At 45.8% G+C, this 24029-nt stretch overlaps 1 protein-coding gene across 9 annotated transcripts in view; it reads left to right on the forward strand.

The window, feature by feature from the left end:
• The window catches only part of pknox2 (pbx/knotted 1 homeobox 2), a 479643-nt gene that overhangs the window by 235834 nt on the left and 219780 nt on the right, over positions 1–24029 (forward strand). The window contains exon 1 of one of the 9 annotated variants that reach the window (XM_070894334.1): positions 9673–9690. The exons of the other annotated variants lie outside the window; for them this stretch is intronic. The gene's annotated coding sequence lies outside the window, so the exon portion shown is untranslated. Of the gene's footprint in view, positions 1–9672; positions 9691–24029 lie in introns of those variants that run through there. 9 annotated transcript variants of the gene reach the window in all.

Below are 24029 nucleotides of genomic sequence, written 5' to 3' on the forward strand. Positions count from 1 at the left end.
ACTCTCCAGGGGTGGCACAATCCCACCACCACCAATCTGAGGGAGCTCGGGTCGGTGTTGTGGCTCCACACCGGAAGGTCCCCCGTGGCCCAGCCGCGAAAGAATTCTTGGGGGACATCCAGCTGAGACTGCATGCGAGCAGCCACAGTCTGAAAGCCACCAGATATGACAGCACTTAGACACTCCGTCGACTCTTAAGGAGCCGTGCCATCCTCTCCAAAGCAGCACAGATACGCTCATTCCCTCGCCCCTGTGCCACAATGGTAGCTGCCACATCACCCTAAGGGTGAATTTCCCATGGGAGTAACGCCCTAGTTAATACTCAGGTTTGAAGGGCTAATAAGACGAACACTTTTTGGGGGTCAAACAACTGAATTTGGATTCAATGGCTGCCGCAAACTTAGCGGCGCTAATGGGGGAAAAATGGTCTTAACACCACCAGCTTTCTGGCTGCATTGAATTTTGGCCCTGGTTGACTCTTAAAGCACCCTAGTAAGCCTACCTGCAGAAGTTAAGGAAGGTCCACCACCACCTGCTCTAGGGCAACTAAAGATGGGCAATAAATACCGACCTTGCCAGTGATGCCCACATCAAGAATGAAAAAAATATATTTTTAAAGAAAGCATACCATTTTTGAACTGGGCTAAAAGAAAAAGCTGATTTATGAAGTCAGGTGAATCACAGGCACAGTGGGGAAATTCATGAATAATTTTACTGAAAGCATCGATGTGCTAGGCTTTTGATGTATGGGCAGAGTGCCATGGTTCATTTCAGACTCTACTTCAGCTTGCGCCAACGCAACTTTGCAAGGCAACTGAAGCCCACTATAAACACCGTCTGTCATTGTTTCCCATATCTGGATGGCCTTTATTTTATTGATGCTCTTTTGTTGATCGGTAAAAGTACTTCTCCACTTTTACCATCAACTGTCAACATCAAGCAGATAAACACAGGCTAGAAGCAAAGTAAAGTTCTCTTTACAATGTCCCATCAATCGCTCCAAAGGCAGACAAAAGCTCCTTTTACATTGCTCTCTCAAGTATCCCTAGGTCTGGTACAGCAGGAGTTCATCATCATAGGCAGTCCCTCGAAATTGAGGAAGGCTTGCTTTCACTCTGAAAGTGAGTTCTCAGGTGGCTGTACAGGAACTACAGTCTCTGTCACAGGTGGGGCAGACAGTGGTTGAAGGAAAGGCTGGGTGGGGAGTCTGGTTTGCCGAACGCTCCTTCCACTATCTGCGCTTGGTTTCTGCATGCTCTCAGCGACGAGACTTGAGGTGCTCAGAACCCTCCCGGATGCTCTTCCTCTACTTGGAGCCGTCTTGGGCCAGGGACTCCCAGGTGCTGAACTCTAAGCCATCGTCAACATCTTCACCGAGGCATATGAAAGCATGGGCCTTACACTAAACATCCAAATTTCCTCCACCAACCTGACCCCGGCACACAGCACTGCCCCCCGGTCATCAAAATCCACGGCACAGCCTTGGACAACGCAGACCATATTCCTTACCTCGGGAGTCTATTATCAGCAGGGTTTAGATGTATAGTAAAAACGCACTTCACGATGCCTGAACAATGTACTTTAGCCCGAGCTGCATTGTGACGATGTTTCCCCATGATAGATATTTCCATAGCTTCTCAAAAGTAAAATTGCTAAGTGGAAAAGTTTATTTTTTTACACTGCATAAAAATTAGTCCTAAATTCAGCAGCTGCCCAACCTCGACTTTGAACTCAATAACAGCCATGTGAGAACATCACAATATTGCAGTTCCGTGTTACTGAACACACAATCATCCTCGCCAGCTCAAATCCCCATGGAGGAAAACCATTGTGGGAATTTCTCATGAGCTTAGTCAAGAAATTTTCATTTTACACACAAAACGCCTTTTCAGAAAACAGGCTTAAATTCGCCAAATAGTTTGGTACAGGTGATATGACAGGGGACTTGGTAATTTATGGAAAAAATAATGCACCACAAATTATGGGTCCTGAATTCTTTTCCCCTAATTTTTTCCCATCTCATCCTCCCTACTGAGACTGCTACAAAAAGCAATCAAAAAGGCTAATGGAATGTAGGCCTTCATCTCAAGGGGATTGGAACACAAAAAGGGAGGAAGTGATGCTTCAGTTGTATAGAGCCTCGGTTAGGCCACATCTGGAGCGATGCATGTATGTAACCACAATGTAACACCACTGTATTACTGTATACACACAACCTAGATTCATACCTTGACCACAAGGGGTGAACTTGTGGGAGACACTCCTTACCTGATCTCACAGGTATAAAAAGGGAGGTCCCACGCAGGATCATCGTCTTTGGAGTCCTGTGAATAAAGAGTTAAGGTCACAGAGTGACCTTGTCCCCAGAATGTGCCTCGTGTGGTTTCGTACTGTAGAGTAAGGACTTTACATTGGCAACGAGAAACGGGAATTCACGACCCATGAGAATAGCCACCGGTAGCACAGAGGAACGGTACTGTGTTGGAGAAGACTGGGACGATTTTGTCGAGAGGCTTCAGCAAAGCTTCGTTACGAAAGAATGGCTGGGGGATGCAGCGGCCGACAAGCGAAGGGCTCATCTTTTGACCAGCTGCGGACCAAAGACTTACGCGCTCATGAAGGACTTACTAACACCTGAAAGGCCCGCGGACAAAATCTTTGAAGAACTTAGCAAATTGATCGGGGAGCACCTCAAACCGGTGAGTAGCATACACAGATTCTACACCCACCGACGTCGTGAAGGACAGAGCATACCGGACTTCGTAGCGGACCTCCGGCGTTTGGCCAGCCTCTAAGTTCACAGACGCCTGCAGGGGGGAGATGTTAAGGGACTTCTTTATTGAGGGCATCGGTCATGCGGGAGTTTTCCGCAACCTGGAGGCATAAGCCACAGGTTGTAGTTGACCCTCAGCATTGCCCTGCTGCAACATGCACCCAACCCCATAGAACGATGCATCACATGTCAGAACCAATTTTTTTCAGGGGTCGTACAGGGTCAACAACTTGTTTGAACAAAGTAGGTTTCGCGCCCAATCAAAAGCCCGTTCCTGACAGTCCCCCCAAAACCATTCCCAACCCTTACTCAGGAGCACGTACAGCGGCTCCAACAACGTGCTCAAGTTCGGTAGAATGTTCCCGAAATAGTTCAACAGTCCCAGGAATGAACGCAACACCGATGTGTTGCAGGGCCTGGGTGCTCGTCGAATTGCCTCTGTTTTGGATTCGGTGGGCCGAATCCCATCTGCAGCAACCCTCCTGCCCAGAAACTCAACCTCAGGAGCTAGGAACACACATTTAGACCTCTTGAGTCGCAGGTCTACCCGGTCCAGTCGGGTAGCACCTCCTCCAGGTGGTGGAGGTGTTCCTCGGTGTCTCGACCCATGATGAGGATGTCGTCCTGGAATACGATCGTTCCAGGAATAGATTTAAGCAGGCTTTCCATGTTTCGTTAAAAAATCGCGGCCGCTGATCGAATGCCAAACGGACACCTGTTATAAATGAACCGTCCTTTGTGCGTGGGTGATGGTGGTCAGTAGTTTAGATTCGTCGGCCAGTTCCTGGGTCATATAGGCTGAAGGTGAACTTGGTGAACAGGTTGCCGCCTGTTCACCGCAAAGAGGTCCTCTGCTCTCGGGAACGGGTATTGATCTTGTAGGGACACCCGATTGATGGTGGCCTTGTAGTCGCCACAGATCCTGACACAGCCATCCGCTTTTAGGACGGGAACAATGGGGCTCGCCCAGTCGCTGAATTCAACAGGCGGGATGATGCCCTCTCTCAACAGCCGGTCCAATTCGCTCTCTATCTTTTCCCGCATCACATACGGCACCGCTCAGGCTTTGTGGTGCACTGGCCTGGCATCCAGGGTGATGTGCATCACTACTTTAGTGCCTTTTGAAAGTCCCGACACCAGGTTGGAATAGTGAATCGAATTGTTGTAGGACTTGTGAGCACGAACTTCGCTCCACAGATGACATTGCATTAACATCCCCCCATTTCCAGTTCATCTCGGCTAACCAGCTCCTCCCCAACAGTGCGGGAACATTGCCTGCGACAATCCAGAGCGGCAGCCAATTCACTAACCCATTGTTTGTGACAGCCAACATTGCAATGCCTAACACCGGAATGATTTCTTTAGTGTAAGTTCATAATTGTGTCTCAATACGTGCTAATTTGAGTCTACTGGCTTTAAGTGGCCATAGCTTCTCAAATTGCTGAACACCCATGAGTGACTGGCTGGCCCCAGTGTCCAGCTCCATGGGTACAGTTTAATAAAACCCTGATCATCATTGGTGGCGTTCTGGTGTATGAACTGTGAATATTCACCACATGGGACCCGCTGAACCTCGGCGTCCATCGATTTGCCCCAAAAGTCATCCTACCTCAAAGAACCCTCTTCTGGTCCATCCGCCTCATATTAGTCTGGTTGCAGACTTCCTGCACATTCGAGCTAAGTAGCCACTGAGATTGCAGTTCCTGCAGGCAAACTGTTGAAATCTGCAAGATCTAGCTGAGTGTTTTCCCCCACACCTCCAGCATGAGTTAAAGTTTCCATTGTTGGGAACAAAGGGACTATGGCCAGGCATTCCGCGCTGACTGTCCCTTTGACTGCTCTTAAGTACCCTATTAGTGGGTGTCAATGGTTCCATCCCGGGCCGCATTGTCCACTGTGATGGCGTGCATGTCCGTTCAGCCTGCCATGGTCTCTGTTGAAGTCGTACTCTGGGGTCTATTGTTGCCTGGGGAGTGTCGGACTGCCCCTGCCTGCCTGCGAGGCTCTGAGTAGCATTGATGACGTTGACTCCCTGATCCATCGCCGCTTAAGAGGCAGAATTGCGCGGGTATATTATTTTCGTCTCTTCCTCCCCCGACATGAAAGTTTGAGCTATCAACGCTGCCGCTTCCAAGGAGTGAACTTGTGTGAGACACTCCTTACCTGATCACACAGGTATAAAAAGGGAGGTCCCACGCAGGGTCATCGTCTTTGGAGTCCTGTGAATAAAGAGTTAAGGTCACAGAGTGACCTTGTCCCCAGAATGTGCCTCATGTGGTTGTGTACTATAGAGTATGGATTTTACAAGCACTGCGTTCAGATTTGGGCACCGCACCTCAGGAAGGATTTATTGGCCTTGGAGTGCGTACAACGCAGATTCACCAGAATTGTATCAGGGCTTAGAGGGTTAAATTGTGAGGACTGGTTGCATAAATGTAGCGTGTATTCCCTTAAAAGTATAAAAGATTGAGGGAAGGTTTAATCAAGATGCTTAAAAGGATAAAATGATTTGAAAGGGTAGATACAGAGAAACTATTTCCTCTGGTGGTGGAATCAAGAATGAGGAGACATAAAATTAGTGCTCGGACATTTAGGAGGGAAATCAGAAAGTACTTTTTCACTCAGCGTGGTAGAAATCTTGAATTCTCTTCCCAAAAAGGCTGTGGATGTTGGTTCAATTGGAGCTTTCAAGACTGGAATTGATAGATTTTTAGTTAGGCGTGGGTATGGAGGAATATGGAGCAAAGACAAAAGTGGAGATACTGATCAGCCATGATCCAACTGAATGGCAGAGCAAGCTCGAGGGACTGGATGGCCTACTCCTGTTCCTATGTTCTTTCTCTCTGAAGGCCTTGATTCCTGGATGTGACGGCTGCAGAGTGCCCACCAGTGCCTCCCTGCTGAAGCTATTCTTCAGGTATGAGCCCAGTTTGCGAGTGTTGGTGGACTCTTGCACCGTGGAAAACTATCACAGCCAGGCCTGATCCAGTTCTCCACCCCCCTCCCTCCCCGCCCACCCCCCCTCCCTCCCTCCCCTGGTATTTACGCTCGTTTGCTTCCTAAAAGCGGTCATATCTGAGCACTTGATAGCAGAACCCTATCTGCTCTTCCCCCTCTCTTTATCCCACGAGTCAGTCATAGTGTCAGCTGATATCAGATAATTTAACATGGAGCATGATTTGCATCGAGATCTTTCTGGTCTGTATGGGTCAGCTAATTTTACCAACTGAACCATGAGGGCCCCGAATTTTGTTGGCATAACGAGCTGGCACTCGCACTCAACTTTTGTGCTCTTGCATTATGGACCTGTCATAACTACGTTTAATGGCCCAGAAATTGTGGTCGGAGGCTTCCTGCGGGCGGATGCCTCCGACCTGAGAAATTTCTACACAAGTACCTAGTGGTCCCGGAGGAGCGTGAGATTCCGGTAGGGAGGCCTTCTCTTCCCGCGCTGCGAAGCGTACTCCCGTCCTCCAGGTTCGAATGCAGAAGGTGCAGTTGCGTGTGATTGCTCAACCAATCAGGTGCAGTATTGTGCGCTGAAAACCAGCTTTTGCGATACCTTCCCAGGTCCATACACACTCCGTACGGATCCGGGGAGGCCGGGGTTTCCAGGTCAATATATTTCATTGGGATAAGGGCGTTGCTGACATTTATTGTCAAATCCGGTGCGCCTTTTTGAGCCGCTACAGTCCGTTGAAGTTCCTGGATTTTGACCCAGCGACAATGAAGGAAGGACGATATATGCCCTAGTCAGGGTGGTGTGTTTCTTGGAGCGGAAGTTGGAGGTGATGGTGTTCCCGTGTACCTGCTAAGTCTTGTCTGTATTTTTCAAATGTTGCCTTTGATCCCACCCCCCACTGATGCATTGACCTATCGGATCCAGCACAGATGTGGTGCAGCCAATAGCCTCATCTTTATTGTAACTTCAGTGATGTATAGAAAGCAAGTTATTATCGAGCAAAACTGACCAGATTTCAGGGGCTTCTGTACTCTCATCAAGGGACCTGGAGCAAGTGGGGCTCCATGCTGGGCAGGCCACATTATCCGCATGCCAGACACAAGACTCTCAAAGCAAGCGCTCTACTCGGAACTTCTTCACGGCAAATGAGCCGAAGGTGGGCAGAGGAAACATTCATTGCAAGGACACCCTCAAAGCCTCCCTAATAAAGTGCAACATTCCCACTGACACCTGGGAGTCCCTGGCCAAAGACCGCCCTAAGTGGAGGAAGTACATCCGGGAGGGCGCTGAGCACCTCAAGTCTCATTGCCGAGAGCATGCAGACATCAAGCGCAGGCAGTGGAAAGAGCGGCAAACCAGTCCCACCCATCCCTTCCCTCAATGACTATCTGTCCTTCCTGTGACAGGGACTGTGGTTCTCGTATTGGACTGTTCAGCCACCTAAGGATTCATTTTAAGAGTGGAAGCAGGTCTTCCTCGATTCCGAGGGACTGCCTATGTTGATGATCCGATGCTCTCATTTATTTTGCCTTTGCCCCTGTTCAAGGCCTGTTGCGGCACTAGAAAGGAAGGAATCGTTCTGCCTGGGTTTATGAGTAGCTGGAAACCTGACTGCTGCTCATCTGACCTATGTATTGTTTGAGTCTTCAATGCCATCAGTTTGGCGAAGGGCAGATCCTTTTGCAGAGCGCTTTTGGCAGTGGGAATAATCTGTGGCTACTGTCGACAGCAGTCCTCTAGAGTGAGAGTATCGCTCAATCCTTCCCAGCGCTGTGACACCTGATTGGATGTACACTCAACCGAATTCTTGGCATGTTTGTCAATGTAAAGGATTTCTCACTGTGAGCTGCTGGGACTTGCAGTGCAGGGGTAGTGTTGTGTCAATAGATGGGACTGGAGATTGGTCGGAAGGGGCTGCTCCCTCTCTGATGGTGAACAGTGAGGGTGAGCATGATAGTGCTTTGTATGTGAACCTCCTGCATAACGTATGATTGCCTGGTGGAGAGGGTGAGATGGCAAGCTGCTTTCTGTCTTTGACCGTGTTAGCCACAAGGGCCTAGTTGGAGGTACATCAGTGTGGTCACGTTTGATTTTTCCCTTTAATCAGATGCCCCTTCTGTTTTTCTCCAAGGAACCAGGATTGGCAACTCTGGTTGGACGTAGTCCCAGAGGTTTCATCACATGACCTCCTGCCTCCAAACACCCACATCCAATCAAAAAGCATTTCCCCAGCTCCAATATTTTTTAAACTAATAAAAGAAAATGTTCAAAGACAATTTTTTTTTTTTTAAACATTTTTTTTTTCAAAGCCCGAATGAGTTTTCTCCCAGGTTGCTTTCGGCAGTGTGTGGGACATTGATCTTTCATTCCTGCAGACTCCAAGGCAATCCTGGAGGATTGGCAACCATACGAGAGACGGTTGCTGTACATCAAATCCTCTGGCAGTGTGGGGTGAGCTTGATGTTGCTGGTCAGTCAGGCACAGGGGCAGAGGGATAGATACCGCCTCTGTGTGCACCTCTACTTTCAGCTCCTCTTTGTACAGATGCAACTACGCACAGGGATCTCTTGCCACATTTCATTTTCATTTCAACTTAGCAACCGTTAAAATAAAATAAAATCTTTTGTATTAAAAGTAAAAAGGCTGATAATGCAAATCTCTGTCAAACCCTTAAACGGATTCCCAGAAAGGCTAATCTTATTTGCAATGTTTGTTTGTAATGGCGCAGTTTGAGTTAGTTTGAGAATCCTAAATGACTAATCGACCTTTTCATTAACCCCCCACTGACATCCTCAAACAGATTTTGTGAAGCAGAAAACTAAAATCTATGCATTACAATTGATGCATAATTAAACCCACTGCCTTTTAATCTCGTGGGCCCTGCGTTCCTTTTTTTTTAAAACCTCTGCTAGCAATGAGACAGTGTGTGGGGAGATTTTGATGCTGCATATTAATATGAGAAAGATGATCAACTAAACTACATCAAGAATTGCTTTCCTTTTGTGGGAAATAAGTGGGTGTAACCATTCTCCGATACAGGGCTTCACTGAGAATTGTTTCTGTCTGTTATCCAGGAACTAAGGTGATATTTATCTCTGATTTCTCTTTCCTGCCCCCTGGTTTTTATTGGTCTCCCCAATCTATCCTCCTTCAGTCAGTGGACAAGGCTAAATTCTGATTTCCCCTCAGTACCAGCTGTAATGAGCAAGGGTGCTTGAAGTGGAAGGTTGATCTGGGGGAAAGTACTGGCTCAAAATACTCTGTTTTCATTTAATATTGACCTTTTTAAAAAAGCAAACATCAAATGGTTGGCTGTACAAAGTCCTGTCAAGTTAGCCCTCAACTTCCATGCTAGGCCGAACTGTGATGTCATCAGTGAGCTGTGAGTGGCAATCTGGTGCCATCTAACCCCAGGGAACCCAATGCTTGAAGGTTGAGCATCCAACAAATGTATTAATGAACATCTCTCTCGTCAACATGAATAAAAGGTACTCATTCTATAGTCTCCACTGGAGTGCCAGTGTTAGGGTTTTTATATTACTGAGCCACTTCAAATAGTACTGGCCCTTTAGAATAAGCTTTTTGAAAAGAGACCCTACAACCCTCTGAGATCTCTGCGCTTCTCCAATTCTGGCCTCTTGTGCATCCCCGATTTCCTTTGCCCCACCATTGGTGGCCATGCTTTCAGCTGCCTCAGCCCCAAATACTGGAAATCCCTCCCAAATCTCTCCACCTCTCTATCTCTCTCTCATGAGTGTAAGGAATAGGCCATACTGTGCCTCGTGCCTGCTCCGCCATTCAGTCAGATCATGACTGATCTTTGACCTCAGCTCGGCTTTCCCGCCTGATCTCCATATCCCTTGATTCCCCTAGGGTCCAAAAACCTATCGATCGCCGCCTTGAATATACTCAACGATTCAGCATCCACAGCCCTTTGGGGTAGAGAATTGCAAAGGTGGGTAGACAGCTCCTTAAAACCTATCTCTGACCAAGCTTCCTAATGGATTTTTACATGGCTCGGTGTCAAATCTTTGTTTAATAATGTTCCTGTGAAACGCCTTGAGATATTTTACTATGTTACAGGCACTATATAAATGCAAGTTGTTGGTGAGGCTACTGATGTGGAGCCACACTACACGTGAGTGTGGGTCACTTAACACTCTATCGCAAATTCTTCACCGAGTTTCCGTCTAACGACGCTCTGCGCTGAGAGTTTCACCTCACAAGATTTATCCCGCAGTCTCAGTTATTTTGTTGTTGTAATAAAATCGGCTTTCAGCAGAATGCTGGTCTCCCTGTTTATTTTATTTTAGAGTACAGTGATCTCTTTACTGTGTATGTGTGTGGTGCAATTGTGGGGTTCCAGATCGATCCGAGCATTTTCATTGTCAGCTTCGAGTCCGATGCTTTGAACATCCTGCACCCATTTATAACAGGCCACAAATGGAGCCAGTGCATTTAATCAAAGTTCACTACACATTGCTGGAACAACGATGGTGAGGTTCTGCGCGTTTCCACTTGCTGTCAATGGGAGAACTGCCCCTTTTCCGCTTGACGTAAAAGCACTTTACAACATGTTCAGGTTCCTGGTGTTCCAGATTCTACCTCGCAGGAGCAACCTAGACATGCACGGTTAATTGAAAGTTGCAGTCTAGGGTTTATTTCTGGCTGCCATCATTGCCTAATGGTTTGGAAAGGTTTGTAGTGTCCTGCAAGCATCACTGGCGCATGTTAGCTTTTACCCCTTCCAGCGGATAGAGGCAAGGTAAATACAGCAACATTGCTGCTTCGACGCTCTGTCGTGCTGTGATACAATTTGGACTGCTCGTGATTCCTCACGTGACCAGTTTCTTATCTCGGCTCTGCTGTTGAGCCATGCTTCCATTTTCTGTGTGAGGGGTGGGGGGAGGGTCAGAGACTACTCACAGGAGAGGGGACTTAAGGTATCACAACGTTGGCAGAGTCTTGGTATGTCCATCGTCTTGGACAGAGTGGAATGGCATTGCAAAGTGCGGAGGGGAGACTCTGAGAGGGGAGGAAATGAAGCACATTTAAAACAATCTTTTTATTAAAAGGATAGTCAGCTCTTGTGAGAGGAGACAGCAGCCAGGCAAAAAAACATGACTCTCAAGGTTCCCAGTGTAGGACTTTGAGGTCATAACGTGTTCAAATTTAATTTGATATCAGTCAATAAACACTGATCTTCGCTCTTGTTTCCTATTGAGATTATCAACTCACTGTTCACTCTCCGTCTATCCTCCTGCAAACTGATCCATTCTTTCCTGTTTCATGAAAGTAAATACATGATACACTGGCTGTAGAATTTCCTGGAGCGATGGCTGCGAGCCTGATGAGACCACGACTCAAGCCATGTATCCCTTGTCCCTCGATTTCAAACCGGGTACCGCCAGTCATGGAATCATAAGAAGGTGGCATTGTGCCTGTGCCAGCTATTAGTCCCACTCCGCTGCTTTTTCCCTATAGGCAACTTCGTTCCCTTCTCAAGTATAGATCTAATTCCCCATTGAAGTTACTGTTCAATCTGCTTCCACCGCTCTGTCAGACAGTACATTCCTGATCATCATAACTTGCTGCATTCAAAAACTTAAATCTTCATCTTAAATCTGTGTCCTCTATTAAATCTCCCCTTAACCTTTGGTCACTGCCACAGGATGCAAAACTCGAAGACCAATTGAGCCACTTGAGCTGCTTCCGAATTAAAAAAAAAAGGCAAACTTGCATTAATGTAGCACTCAAAGCACTTCAGATACAAAGAATTGCTTCTTTCAGTCCAGCCACAGGCAAATAGGGCAGATGAAAGGTGCCATGAAAGCTATTTTTTGTGCTATTAGTTGAGGGAAGAATGTAGATCAGGGCATCAGAACTGTCTCTTCTTTGAATAGTGTCATGTGATCTTTTATTAAAGAAATTAAGACTTGTGTTTATATCGCGCCTTTCTTGATCACTGGACGTCCCAAAGCGTTTACAACCAATGAAGTGATTTTGAAGTGCAGTCACTTGTAATGTAGGAATCGCGACAGCCAGTTTGTGCATAGTAAGATCCCACAAACAGCAATACGATAATGACCAATTATTCTGTTTTTAGTGATGTTGGTTGAGGAATAACTATTGTCCAGGACACCAGGAGACCTCCCCTACTCTAATAGTGCCATGGGATCATTTACAACCTCCTGAGAGGGCAGAAGGGGCCTCGATTTAATGTCTCATCTGAAAGGCGGCACCTCCAACAGCGCAGCACTCCCTCAGCACTGCACCGGACTGTCAGCCCAGGTTACATGCTCAAGTCTCTGGAAAGGGGCTTGAAACCACAACTTTCTGGCTCAGATAAGGGTGTTACAACTGAGCCATGTCTGAATATACACATGAACCACCAGAGCAGGCAAGTAGAGCCTCTGTTTAATGTCTCATCCAAATGATGCGATCTTTGACAATTCAGCACTCTCTTAGTGCCACATTGAAATGCTCAAAATACTACAATGGGGCTTGACCCCACTGCTTTCTGACTCTGAGGTGAGAGTGCTGCTGCTGAGGCAAGCGAATACTTCAAGGACTAGCAGGGTGATAGTAGACATGTAATTATATCTTACTCAGCAATCATCATCATCATAGGCAGTCCCTCGGAATCAAGGAAGACTTGCTTCCTCTCTCAAAATGAGTTCTTGGGTGGCTGAACAGTCCAATATGAGAACCACAGTCCCTGTCACAGGTGGGCCAGATAGTCATTGAGGGAAGGGGTGGGTGGGACTGGTTTGCCACACGCTCTTTCCGCTGCCTGCGCTTGACATCTGCATGCTCTCGGTGATGAGACTCGAGGTGCTCAGCGCCCTCCCAGATGCACTTCCTCCACTTAGGGCGGTCTTTGGCCAGGGACTCCCAGGTGTCAGTGGGGATGTTGCACTTTATCAGGGAGGCTTTTAGGCTGTCGGCTTGAGGCCCCCTGTTCCAGCACATATATGGGGTTGGCCGAGCCAGTTGGTGTAAAGTTAAGCTCTCTGTGCGGTCTTTAGTGCTGGAGATACTGGGACTGATGATGTGATGGCAGATTCCAATTTCCTGGATATCCAAAGCAGAGGCATGAGGCTTTCAACAAGGCCCAACGAGGCCAGCAATGCGAACGGTATTCATTAGGACCATGATAAATATTTAAATTGGGGTTCTCCCTGCAGAGGGACTGAGCTGCATAGTGCACATTTGGAATGGGAACTGAGGAGGGTACATTATCATTTTTTCTTTCTTTCTCCTTCTTCTCTCTCCATTCTCTCTCTCCCCTTTTCTCTCTCTCCTCATCTCTCTCTTTACCCTTCTCTCCCCCTTTCTCGCTCTCTCTGCTTCTCTCTCTCTCTCTCTCACTCTCTCACACCCTCTCTCTCTTTTGACTTCTCCCTTCTCCTTCTCTCGTCCCCTTCTCTCTCTTTCTCTCTTCCTCTCTTTTCTTCCTCCTTTTTCTTTTTCCCTCTCTCTTTACACTCTCTTCCCTCCCTGCTTACTCCTCGCCCCACTTCGCAACAGACGAACTCCTGGCACCTGAAATCCTGCCGCCACCACCCGGCGTTCTCAGAGCGAAGGGTCAGACCAGAAGGAGCTGACTTCCCGGCACTAGCTCACTTGTGCACGACCGCCTAAGAGAGAGAGAGAGAGAGAGAGACAGAGCACTTCGCCTGATCCAAGTGCGTTTCATTTTGAGCCAACAGCCTGAACAAGATCACCACTCGACAGAAAAAAGAGGAGGTGACTGCCCTGCGACAATGCTTTAAAAAAAAAAAGTGAAAGTCAGTCTAGTGATACACGGGACATGGAGTGTTTTGTTTTGCAGATGTGCGGCAGAGAGCTTGCTGAGCCCATGAATAGTTGAGGCACTTTGTTTCTGAGCAAAGCCCCGCTCAGTTGGTGCACATCCAATGTTCTGTATTCTATAACGCACTGCTGGTGCGTTTATCTGCAGCTGATAGCCTCTGTGGCGCTCTGATAACCGCTTCAAGCTGTTTGTTCAAGCAATTGGTGCGATGTGATTGTAGAGTCTTTACACAAAGGTGTTTGTTTTGGCCATGAGCCGCAGTCATGTGCTAAAGTACAGATAAACCCACACACTGGGACACATTACCACCATTGGATTATAGGTTTATTGTGGATCACACAGGCGTTAGTGGCTGCTCTAGAAAATCATCTCATTCTCTTGCCCCACCCCAGCACCGGTTTTCAACTTTCTGGAATGTGCCCTCCACTACTTGAGTGGAGCAGGCTGAGGGTGCTGTAACTCAGGGTTGGGGCACTGCAGGGCTGCCACGAGCTGTTTAATGTTTTGTTCCAATAAGTTGTGGTGGGAGGGGGGAAATCAAATTTAAAATTGCATGGAATTTGAAAGTTTCAAATTCAAACAATTTTAAGTATGATCTTCCTCCCCGACAACCTATTGACTCCAGAGTTGAGCACATAACATTCCAGTGCAGTATTGAGGGAGTGCTGCACTGCCAGAGGTACTGTCCTTTAGATGAGACATTAAACTGTGGTCTGCCCTCTTGGGTGGATGTAAAAAATCCCTTGGCACTCTTCAAAGAAGAGCAGGGGAGTTCTTCCCAGTGTCCTGACCAACATTTCTCGCTTAACCAACGTCACTAAAATTATCTGGTCATTTATCTCATTGCTGTTTATGGGACCTTGCTGTGTACAGATTGGCTGCTGTGTTTCCCTACATTACAACAGTGATGAAACTTCAAAAGTACTTAATTGGCTATTGGGAGAATCTGAGGTCATCAAAAGTTTTATACAAATGAAAGTTTGTTCTTTATTTCCTCCTTTCTTACGAAAGAAATCTCACCTTGTGGCAAATGTTTCTGTCAACCTCCCCCAAGCCACACCAGTGCTCCTGTCTCATAAATCACTAAAAGGAGACCAAGAATGTTGTTCCTTTCATTCCGTTTCCTTCTGTCTGCTCAGGAGTGGTTATTATTAAGTCCATGTGGAATCCAGGAGTATTGTTTGGGAGATGGCAGTGAAGTTGATACAATCTGCGAATGGAGAAAGAAAGAAGTTGTAATCATACAGCACCTGAACTTGTCTCTCGAAATCCCAAAGCACTTCACGTACAATTAATCACTTTGAACTGCAGTCACTGTTAATGTAGGCGAGTGCTGTGTAATATTACACATTATAGACTTTGAGTGAGATTACCTAAATAGGGCAATTTAAGTATAAAGTTTCTTTTGATCAGTTAAATTAATTTGACAATGCTGTGTCATACACTGTGGGCTTACACTAACAAGCTAAGAGTTGTGACACATTGGATAAGTATAAAATTCTTATTTATTGCTACAGTTTTGGTATTTATAGAACTCTCTTTCCCAGTGGTTTAATAGCAGCTTCCGTGAATGGGCCTGATCCTACATAATCTAGATTCTCTACCTTTTACAGTAATCTGCCTTTACAGAGCTGTGCACCCTGAGGATTAGCAATTGCTCAATTTACAGTAATCTGTGTACCGATCACATGTAGCCCCACTCTTAGCTTGTTGCCAATTTCGCTTCAAAACAGGAGCCTTGAGGAATAATTTCAGCAATTAGCATCAACTAGTTTAGTAGGTACATTCAGCAAACAATTAATTATGCACTTTAAAATTAAATGCAGCTCCTAGATAGTTCTTTAATTAAAATTGTTCGATCAAAGTGATTTGGTGGCTGATGTATCTGAATGGGAGCATTCAGGGAGGAGTTGTTCATAAATGGTTATTTCTGTTATTGACAAGATTATGATTTTAACTCTTTATGTAGTTGTCAAGGTGATCCATCCAGCAATGGCAGAGGCCAGAGACCAGTGCGGGATGGAGCACCTTGAATCAAGGTGCATTCATGTTGCAAAAACGGCTTTGTATTGATGATCTGGAGATACGATTTGGACCAGCCTCAGAATTTATTAGATTCTAGGTAAAAGTCAACTCCCAATGGCTGGCAAATGCTTTACATGATCTGAAACTGGCCAGGATCGTGGGCCACAGGGAGAATGATGATCCCATTACTGTAGAGGCAATGGTCCCGACTATCACCGTAAATTCCTCAGCTCTCAGACTGACTCATCTGTCGGTTGTGGCATAGTGGGCAGCACTCTCGCCTCTGAGTCAGAGGGTTGAGGGTTCATGTCCAATTCTAGTGACGTGAGCGCACAATCTCAGCGGACACGCCACTACAGTACTGAGGGAATGCTGCACTGTCTGAGATCTTTCGTATGAGGCGCTAAATCGAGGCTCTGTCTGCGCTCTGTTAGATATAAAAGAACCCGTGGCACTATTCAAAGAAGAGCATAATTATGCCTCATCCATCACTAAGCAGATTATCTGGTCATTATCAAATTGTTGTGCGCAAATTGGCTGCCGCATTTCCTACATTACAACAGTGACTACCCTTCAAAATTATTTATTTGGCTGTAAAGCACTTTGGAACATCCTGAGGTCGTGAAAGGTGCTATATAAATGCAATTATTTTTTTATTTTCTTTGACTGCAAATACCACAGTGACTGCTGACCTTTCACTCAGGATAAACCTACTAATTTGTGTAAAGCAAGATTAAACAGAAGCAATAAAAGTTACCGATTGGATAGATTACAGTACTTTGCTTATCGTTACTCCGTGTACTTAAAAAAAGCAATAAAAGTTCCAAATGATTAGCCGTTCTGTCCTGTAACTTGGACTATGTGTCCGTGATGACAAGTTTTATGTGGGACTGAGGTCTTGTGGAGCTTCCTACCAGCTGTTGGCAGTCTAGGGGAACATCACAGGGAAGAAACTTTGAAGAACCTGGACTACTAACCTGAATTATATGTTTCCCTTCCCTTTGAAGTCAAGCTGGTAAAGGAGGAAGATTTTAAAGAAGGTAGCTTCATAATTAATCAAAACTGTCACTCAGAAGACATCTCAAAAGCCTCAACAGCTTGTCTGTCCTAGCAGGAGGCTCCTTACAACCAATTAGCATACTTTGTTAGCTTGCATTCCTTGATACCTGTATGATAGGAATATCTAATAAATTAAACCTCCATTATGTGAGTGTAGAGAGCTTTGGCATCTGGTATGCCGTTGCACTGGTGTGCGGTGTACTAGTGCATGGATATAGAGACCAATGGATAGTGATGTTTATTGTAGAACTCATTCTGTAAAGCATTTCAGTTATGTACAAGTTTGGGAACCACACTTTAGGAAAGATGTCAAAGTCCTGGAGAAGGTACAGAGGAGGTTTGCCAGGATGACAGCAAGGATGAAGGACTTCAGTTATGTATAGAGACAGGAGAAGTTGGAATTGTTCTCCTTAGAGCAGAGAAGATTAAAGGATGATATAATGGAGGTGTTCAAAATTATGAGGGGTTTTGATAAAGTAGGGAGAATCTATTTTCCCTGGCAGGTGGGTAATAACCAGAGGCCATAGATTTAAATTCATTGGCGAAAGATATAGAGGGGAAATGAGGAGAAATGTCTTCACACAGAGGGTTGTTAAGATCTGGAATGCACTACCTGAAAAGGTGGTGGAATCAGATTCCATAGTAACTTTCAAAAGGCAATTGGACATGTACTTGGAGATTAATTGGCAGGGTTATGGGGGGGAGGAGCTAGGATGTGGGGCTAGATTGGACAGCTCTTTCAGAGAGCAGGCACAGGCACGACGAGCAGAATGACCACCTGTGCTATCAGATTCTGTGAAAGTTGGTCATGACGTTCCAAAAAGAAAACTGATCACAATCTGCTGACGAAATGAAGACTGACTGAGATGGGCAGGTACAGAGGGGACCAGAGTGAGAAGAGATGGAAACTCTCAGGAGTGCGGGCCCTGGCTCTCTCCGACAGGCAGAGATGTAGAATAGCCTCACCTCCCTCACACGACATGACCAACCAAGCTTGGAAGCCTCCCGGAGACTAAGACAGAAGTTTCTGGCTTGGATTGCTGGTCCATCCTGATGGCTGCGGTTAGTGCTGTTGCTAGTTGTGAGTTGCACCATCGAATGGTACAAGGACTTCCTCAGTACGTGGAATAACGGCTATGCAATTTGGCATAATTTTAATTTCCTTGATTCTCTTGTAGTATCCGAACGCTCTTGCTTCACTGTGCAACAATACACGGTCACTGCTTTCAGCTGTAATATTTTATTCAAATGAATTTCAGGCATGTTTTGTATAAAAGAAAACGCCAAAACCATCGTGGAAGTGACAGCTGCTTTAATTTGCAGTGCAGTCATGGCACAACTCTGCTTCCTAGTGTTCTGGTTTGATGGTTTCCCTTTCTATCATCCCTGTGTACTGCCATTGCTTTTAATGAACTCTTTACAGAATCGTGAGGACAGCATTGACTGTTTGCTGGAAATGATAATGGTAAATGCAAATTTTTTAAAGACAATTCTGCAACTTTATTTGCCATGAATTAGAGGCAGTTGCTAATATAAACAGCTGGGTCGCATTGTAAAGAAAGGAGCAAAGAACTTGCATTTATATAGTGCCATGCATGACCTCAGGATGTCCCAAAGCACTTTACAGCCAATGAAGTTACTGCTGTAATGTGGGAATGAAATTACTTTATTAGAACCACCTAGGGTTACCAACTCTGGTTGGACACATTTGTGGCGGTATCATCACATGGCCTCCTGCATCCAACCGCTCCACCCAGTCAAACTGCATTTGTTTCCCCCATCTCTAATATTTGTACAGGTATAACTAATAAACGAAAGCCAACTTCCATAGTCAGTCATAAGCCAGGACAATCCAATGGATAGAAAGAATCTAATGAAAGGAATGTCAAAAATCCTTCTCTATATGATGTTCTGATCATGGTCTGCTACAGGTATCTCAAATTGGGGGAAGGCCAAGTGAAGACTAGAAAAATTGGGGGGGCTGCCGGGGAGACTGAAGCTGAAGGAACAGTCAAACAGATGGGTTTCTTAAGAGATGTTTTAAAGGACGGGAGAGAAGTAGCAGTACAAAAGTGTCTTTGTGAGAGATTTCAAAGAACAAGGACCAATCTGATGGTGAAGGGGAGAGATGGGTGGGGAGGCAATCGGCAATCTGGACTTGTGGAAAGGGAGGACTGTGGAGTAGAATGGAAATGATGACGATGAGAAAAATGAGTGCTCAAATGAACCCAAATAGGCTAAACCACATATTTAATTTTCACTGATTTATGGTTAAACATTAACCAGCAATTTGCTGCTTGAGGGTTTAAATGCCAGTTATAGTGTAAGTAAACATTCATTAAAAGTGTTGTACTCACCGGATGGCAATTTGTTTCTTGTTTTATTTCAGATTTTTTTCAATTGTCATTTAAATCCTTGCACCACAATTCATTTTTTGATGTATTTATAAAGCCAATTGAATTTCAAAATATCACAACAAAACACTACAGAATAGGATTAAATGCTACAAAGTCATCAGGATTTGACTAGTTTCTGGAAAGGTTATCATAACTATGTTTGCTTACATAACAGCTTTATAATGGTTCATTGTATGCGACGCATTTTGAGATGTTTCTGATGCAGGCCTTTCTTTCACTATCAGGGCAGATTTACTCTGGTTCCTATGCAGTAGTGACATTACACAGGTGTATCAGCCTTGGCTCAGTGTGGCACTCTCACCTCTAAGTCAGAAGGGTCTGAGTTGAAGGTGCACTCCAGCTAGGGACTTGAGTACATCATCCAGGCTAACGTTCCAGTGCAGTACTGAGGTGCTGTATTTTGGCTGCGATATTAAACTGAGGCCCCGTCTGCCCTCTCAGGTGGACATAAAAAATACCATGGCACTATTCAAAGAAGAGCACGGAAGTTCTTCTGGTATCCTGGCCAATATTTATCTCTCGACTAACATCACTAAAGCAATGGTCATACCATGTATTATATTGCTGTTTGTGGAACTTTGCAGTGCTCAAATGGTTGCCGAATTTCCTTCATTACAACAGTGACTACAGTTCAAAACCATTTCATTAGCTGAAAAGCACTTTCGAATGTCCTGAGGTCATGACCTTTCCTTTCGTTCTTGTTAAACATAGCAAGGGAATTTTCTACATTCGCAAGATCTAAAGATCGGGGAAATCCCCCACTGCTTTTACACCAACACCTAGGAAGTAACCGAGAACCCTTCTCATTTTTCATTTGCACACGGAAAGAAAGAGTTGAAGATGGGTGCATGTATATTCTACCTGTTATCAAAAGAGAAAGAGGGAACATGTGTCAGTGTACAATGGTCATCATGGGTCAAAGTTAAAAGTGATGCAGCTTTCAAATCATTTAACCCGGTAGAACTATTGAACCTCAGAAGGTTAAAAGAAAAAAAAAGAAAGCCTTACATTTCTATAGCACCTCCCACAACCACTGGATGTCCCAAAGCACTTTACAGCCAATGAGGTACTTTTTGAAGTGTAGTCACTGTTGTAATGTGAGAAGATTTTTCACTCGAGGGGTTGTGAATCTTTGGAATTTTCTACCCCAGAGGGCTGTGGATGCTCAGTCATTGAATATATTCAAGACCGAGGTCAATAAATTTTTGGGGACAAGGGGAATTAAGGGATGTGGGAATAGTGCGGGAAGGTGGAATTGAGGTAAAAGATCAGCCATGATCTTGTTGAATGGTGGAGCAGTCTCAAAGGGCCAAATGCTCTACTCCAGCTCCTATTTCTTTTGTTCTTATGTTAAACACGGCAGCCAATTTGGATACAGCAAACTTCCACAAACAACAATTTGATAATGACCGATAATCTGATTTAGATGTTGATTGAGGGCTAAATATTGGCCAGGACACCAGGGATAACTCCCCTGCTCTTCTTCGAAATAGTGCCATGGGATCTTTTACGTCCACCTGAGAGAGCAGACGGGGCCTCGGTTTAATGTCTCATCCGAAAGACGGCACCTCCGGCAGTGCAGCACTCCCTCAGTACTGTACTGGAGTGTCAGCCTGGATTATATTTAACTTTGAGGTTCAATGGTTCTACCTGGTTAAATGATTTGAAACCTGCATCACTTTTAACTTTAGCCCATGATGACCATTGTACACCGACACATGTTCCCTCTTTCTCCTATTTGAACCCACGACCTTCTGACTCAGAGGCGAGAGTGCTACCAACTGAGCCACAGCTGACACACAAGATGGAGGCCTACACTCCCACCTGGCTGCTGCTGGAACCCTAAACCCTGCCTTCATCACCTTGAAGACTAACTTCTGCAATGCTCTCCATTTCGGTTTGCTTGCCTCCGCCTTCACAAACTGTAGACCATTCAGAACCCCGACAGGCATGCTAGCACCCTCATTTAAACAGCCATCCCCCACATACTTTTCAACCTCCATCGACTAAATTTCTCTTTAATCCATCAGTTTATCTTAAAACAAAAGGATTTTGCACACGCAGACCATGTAGTCAATGAGAAATTATTCTATTTTGCATTTATGTATGCACAAGCTGATCATTCTGTATTTGGTCTATTTTGAGCAGATGCCATTGGACCATCTCGTGTATACTCACATCCAGCTCTTAAAATCTGTTGAATTAGGAGAGCGGGCAAGGAAGTGGAACTGAGTCCATGATCAGATCAGCCGTGATCTTATTAAATGGCGGAGCAGGCTCGAGGGGTTAAATGGCCTACTCCTGCTCCTAGTTCTTATGTTCTTATGAATTGTTAACATTTCCTGTCCACTTTACAAATGTTGTCACCCCCAAAACCCAGTGGGTGGGCATCCTAGATGCACCACCATGTTGAATCTGTAACAATTTAGAACTAGTGTTCAATCATGTTAGGGTGGTATTAATACTGATACTGTTCATTACTGCACGGCAGTTAGTTAGTGTGGAGACCAGGGCCGGATTTTCAGCATTGCTGCTTTCGGGGCGGTAATGGTGGTGGGGCGGTACAGTTTGCGCCTCAGTCATCAAAATTGGGCAGCTGGGCCCTAAGTGTGGGGCGGAGTGCGAAGGGAGGTGTTGCAGACCTCTCTTAGGGTGCTAGGCCGGCTGAGCAGGCAAAAATCCTGAGCTAAAGACCCGGCCTGGGAGTGCTCCGAGAGAGGCCTGGGAAGAAAATCAACGGAAAATAAAACACCAAAAACATTCCCAATACATAGCCCACGCCACCACAACATACATCACAAAAAGTTTCAACCAAAAACAATCACACTTACCTGAGGTCGGCATTACTTACCTCACTGCAGCCGGTATAGGTCGGACTGCCCGTTTTCACAGGCGGTCCCAGCAGGGGGTGCTGCGGGGCATACGGGTCGGGTGGGACTCAAAATGTGAGCTGGTGTCGCAACCAGGGGCGTTGCACATCGGCTCAACTCTTCCGGGTGGTGCTGCTCCGCGTCCCCGCAAAACCGGACTCGATAACCCCGGCAGGTCGCTGGAAGGAGGCCACCCGCCCAGAAAAGCTATTGCCACCCCTCTGGGGCGAAAACAGCAGTGCAAATCACCGGAAAATCCTCCCCCACAGCTGATAGTCTCCTTTCTCTCAGTATATGGATTCAATTACCTAAAAGTGGTTGTTTCCATTATAGGGAGGGACAGAGCCCAGAAAGAACTGCGTGTTGTTATTGCTGCAGTGGCACTATAGGGGTTGCTTGCCTCGAATGAATGATATTGTGCCCTGTGTTTCATTTAACTTGACAGGAGTAGAAAAATCATTCATTCCAGTTCAGCTACAGGAAGCAGTTGGTCTCACTCCTGTGGCAGTTTTGGTGAAGGATGTGGTCAGAATCAGATTGAGCTGATAATTGACTGTAACTTTGGAACGTGCTGCATCAGACAGTTGGGTAATTAATTCTCAGTTAGTTTGCTTCTGATGTAGTGTAATTTTGCCATAGCAACAATGATTGCATTATATTTAGAATAACAGATGGGTCGGAGTGCTAGCAACTGTAAGTTGATTGGTGGGTTCAGGTAGTATCAGAAAGCAGCGAGCGTGAAACTTGAGTGCATAGCAAGCACTCCGTGAACTCTGAGATTGGGTTATGGTTCCTGAGTCACTGAAAGAAAGAAAGACTTGCACTTATATAGCGTTTTTCAGGACCATCGGACGTCCCAAAGTGCTGCATAGCCAATGAAGTACTTTTTGAAGTGTAGTCACAGTTATATTGTAGGAAATGCGGCAGCCAATTTGCACACAGCAAGCTCCCACAAACAACAATGTGATAATGACCAGATCCTCTGTTTTAGCGATGCTGGTTGTGATCGTTGTCATCGTCGTCGTCATCATTATCGTAGGCGGTCCCTCGAAACAAGGATGACTTGTTTCCACGCCAAAAAAGGATGAGTTCACAGGTATTTCAATGAAGGACCCGAACTACATCCTCAAGGGTGGAAGATGCCTGTGCGAGGATTTTTTAACGTGTGGTGGCCGTTGCACACCAGCCACCACACGGGCTTGACAGAGCTAGGTCTTGGTCCAGTGACAAGGATTACCCAAGATGACTGGAGACCAGCTCTGCTGCACGGACCTAGTGCGCACACATATTGCAGTGTGGGCTGGCCCATGCTGCCCCTGGGCCCCTGGCCCCGAACTGCGCCTCCCCTGGGCCCCGATCACATCCTTCTACAGTCTCTCGCCGCTCCTTCACCCCGACCTCGCCGCTCCTGCTGTATCTGCCCACGCTCCAATCACTGACCTGGATCTTGATGACGCCACACTTTGCTGCCGTCGCTCTCCTGCACCAACTCGCGCTGCTCCTTGAAGTAGTCTCCTGGGACCTTCACGCTGCTCCTGAGGCCTGCACACTGCTGCTTTTATGGCCCTGACCTGCCGCTGGTGTTCTCACGCAGGTCAGGGCCTCCACGCCGGTTGTGCGGCTGGTTGTGGTAGCACACTGCTACTGTAACTTTTTAAAAATGGTATTAGCTTGTTTATTTTTTCACTTCTTCCAACGAATTCCATCACCGTGACTATGTGGTTGGCAAAGGTGAACTTTGATGGTGTTCTTAAGTCGACAGTGGTTTTACATAGGATATTCAGCTCAACCAGTCCATGCCGGCATTTATGCTCCAATCGAACCTCCTCCCATCTTTCCTCATCTAAATCTATCAGCATAACCCTCTATTCCCTTCTCCCTCATATACATGTCTAGCTTCCCTTAGCATCAATACTATTCACTTTAACCACTCCCTGTGGGAGTGAGTTCCACATTCTCACCACTCTTTGAGTAAAGAATTTTCTTCTGAATTCCCTATTGGATTTCTTGGTGACTATCTTATATTGATGGCCTCTAGTTATGCTCTTCACATAAGTGGAAACACTCTCATTGTATCCACTCTTTCAAAACCTTTCATAATTTTAAA

The sequence above is a fragment of the Pristiophorus japonicus genome, chromosome 11 (genome assembly GCF_044704955.1).
Source record: "Pristiophorus japonicus isolate sPriJap1 chromosome 11, sPriJap1.hap1, whole genome shotgun sequence".
Lineage (NCBI taxonomy): Eukaryota > Metazoa > Chordata > Chondrichthyes > Pristiophoridae > Pristiophorus > Pristiophorus japonicus.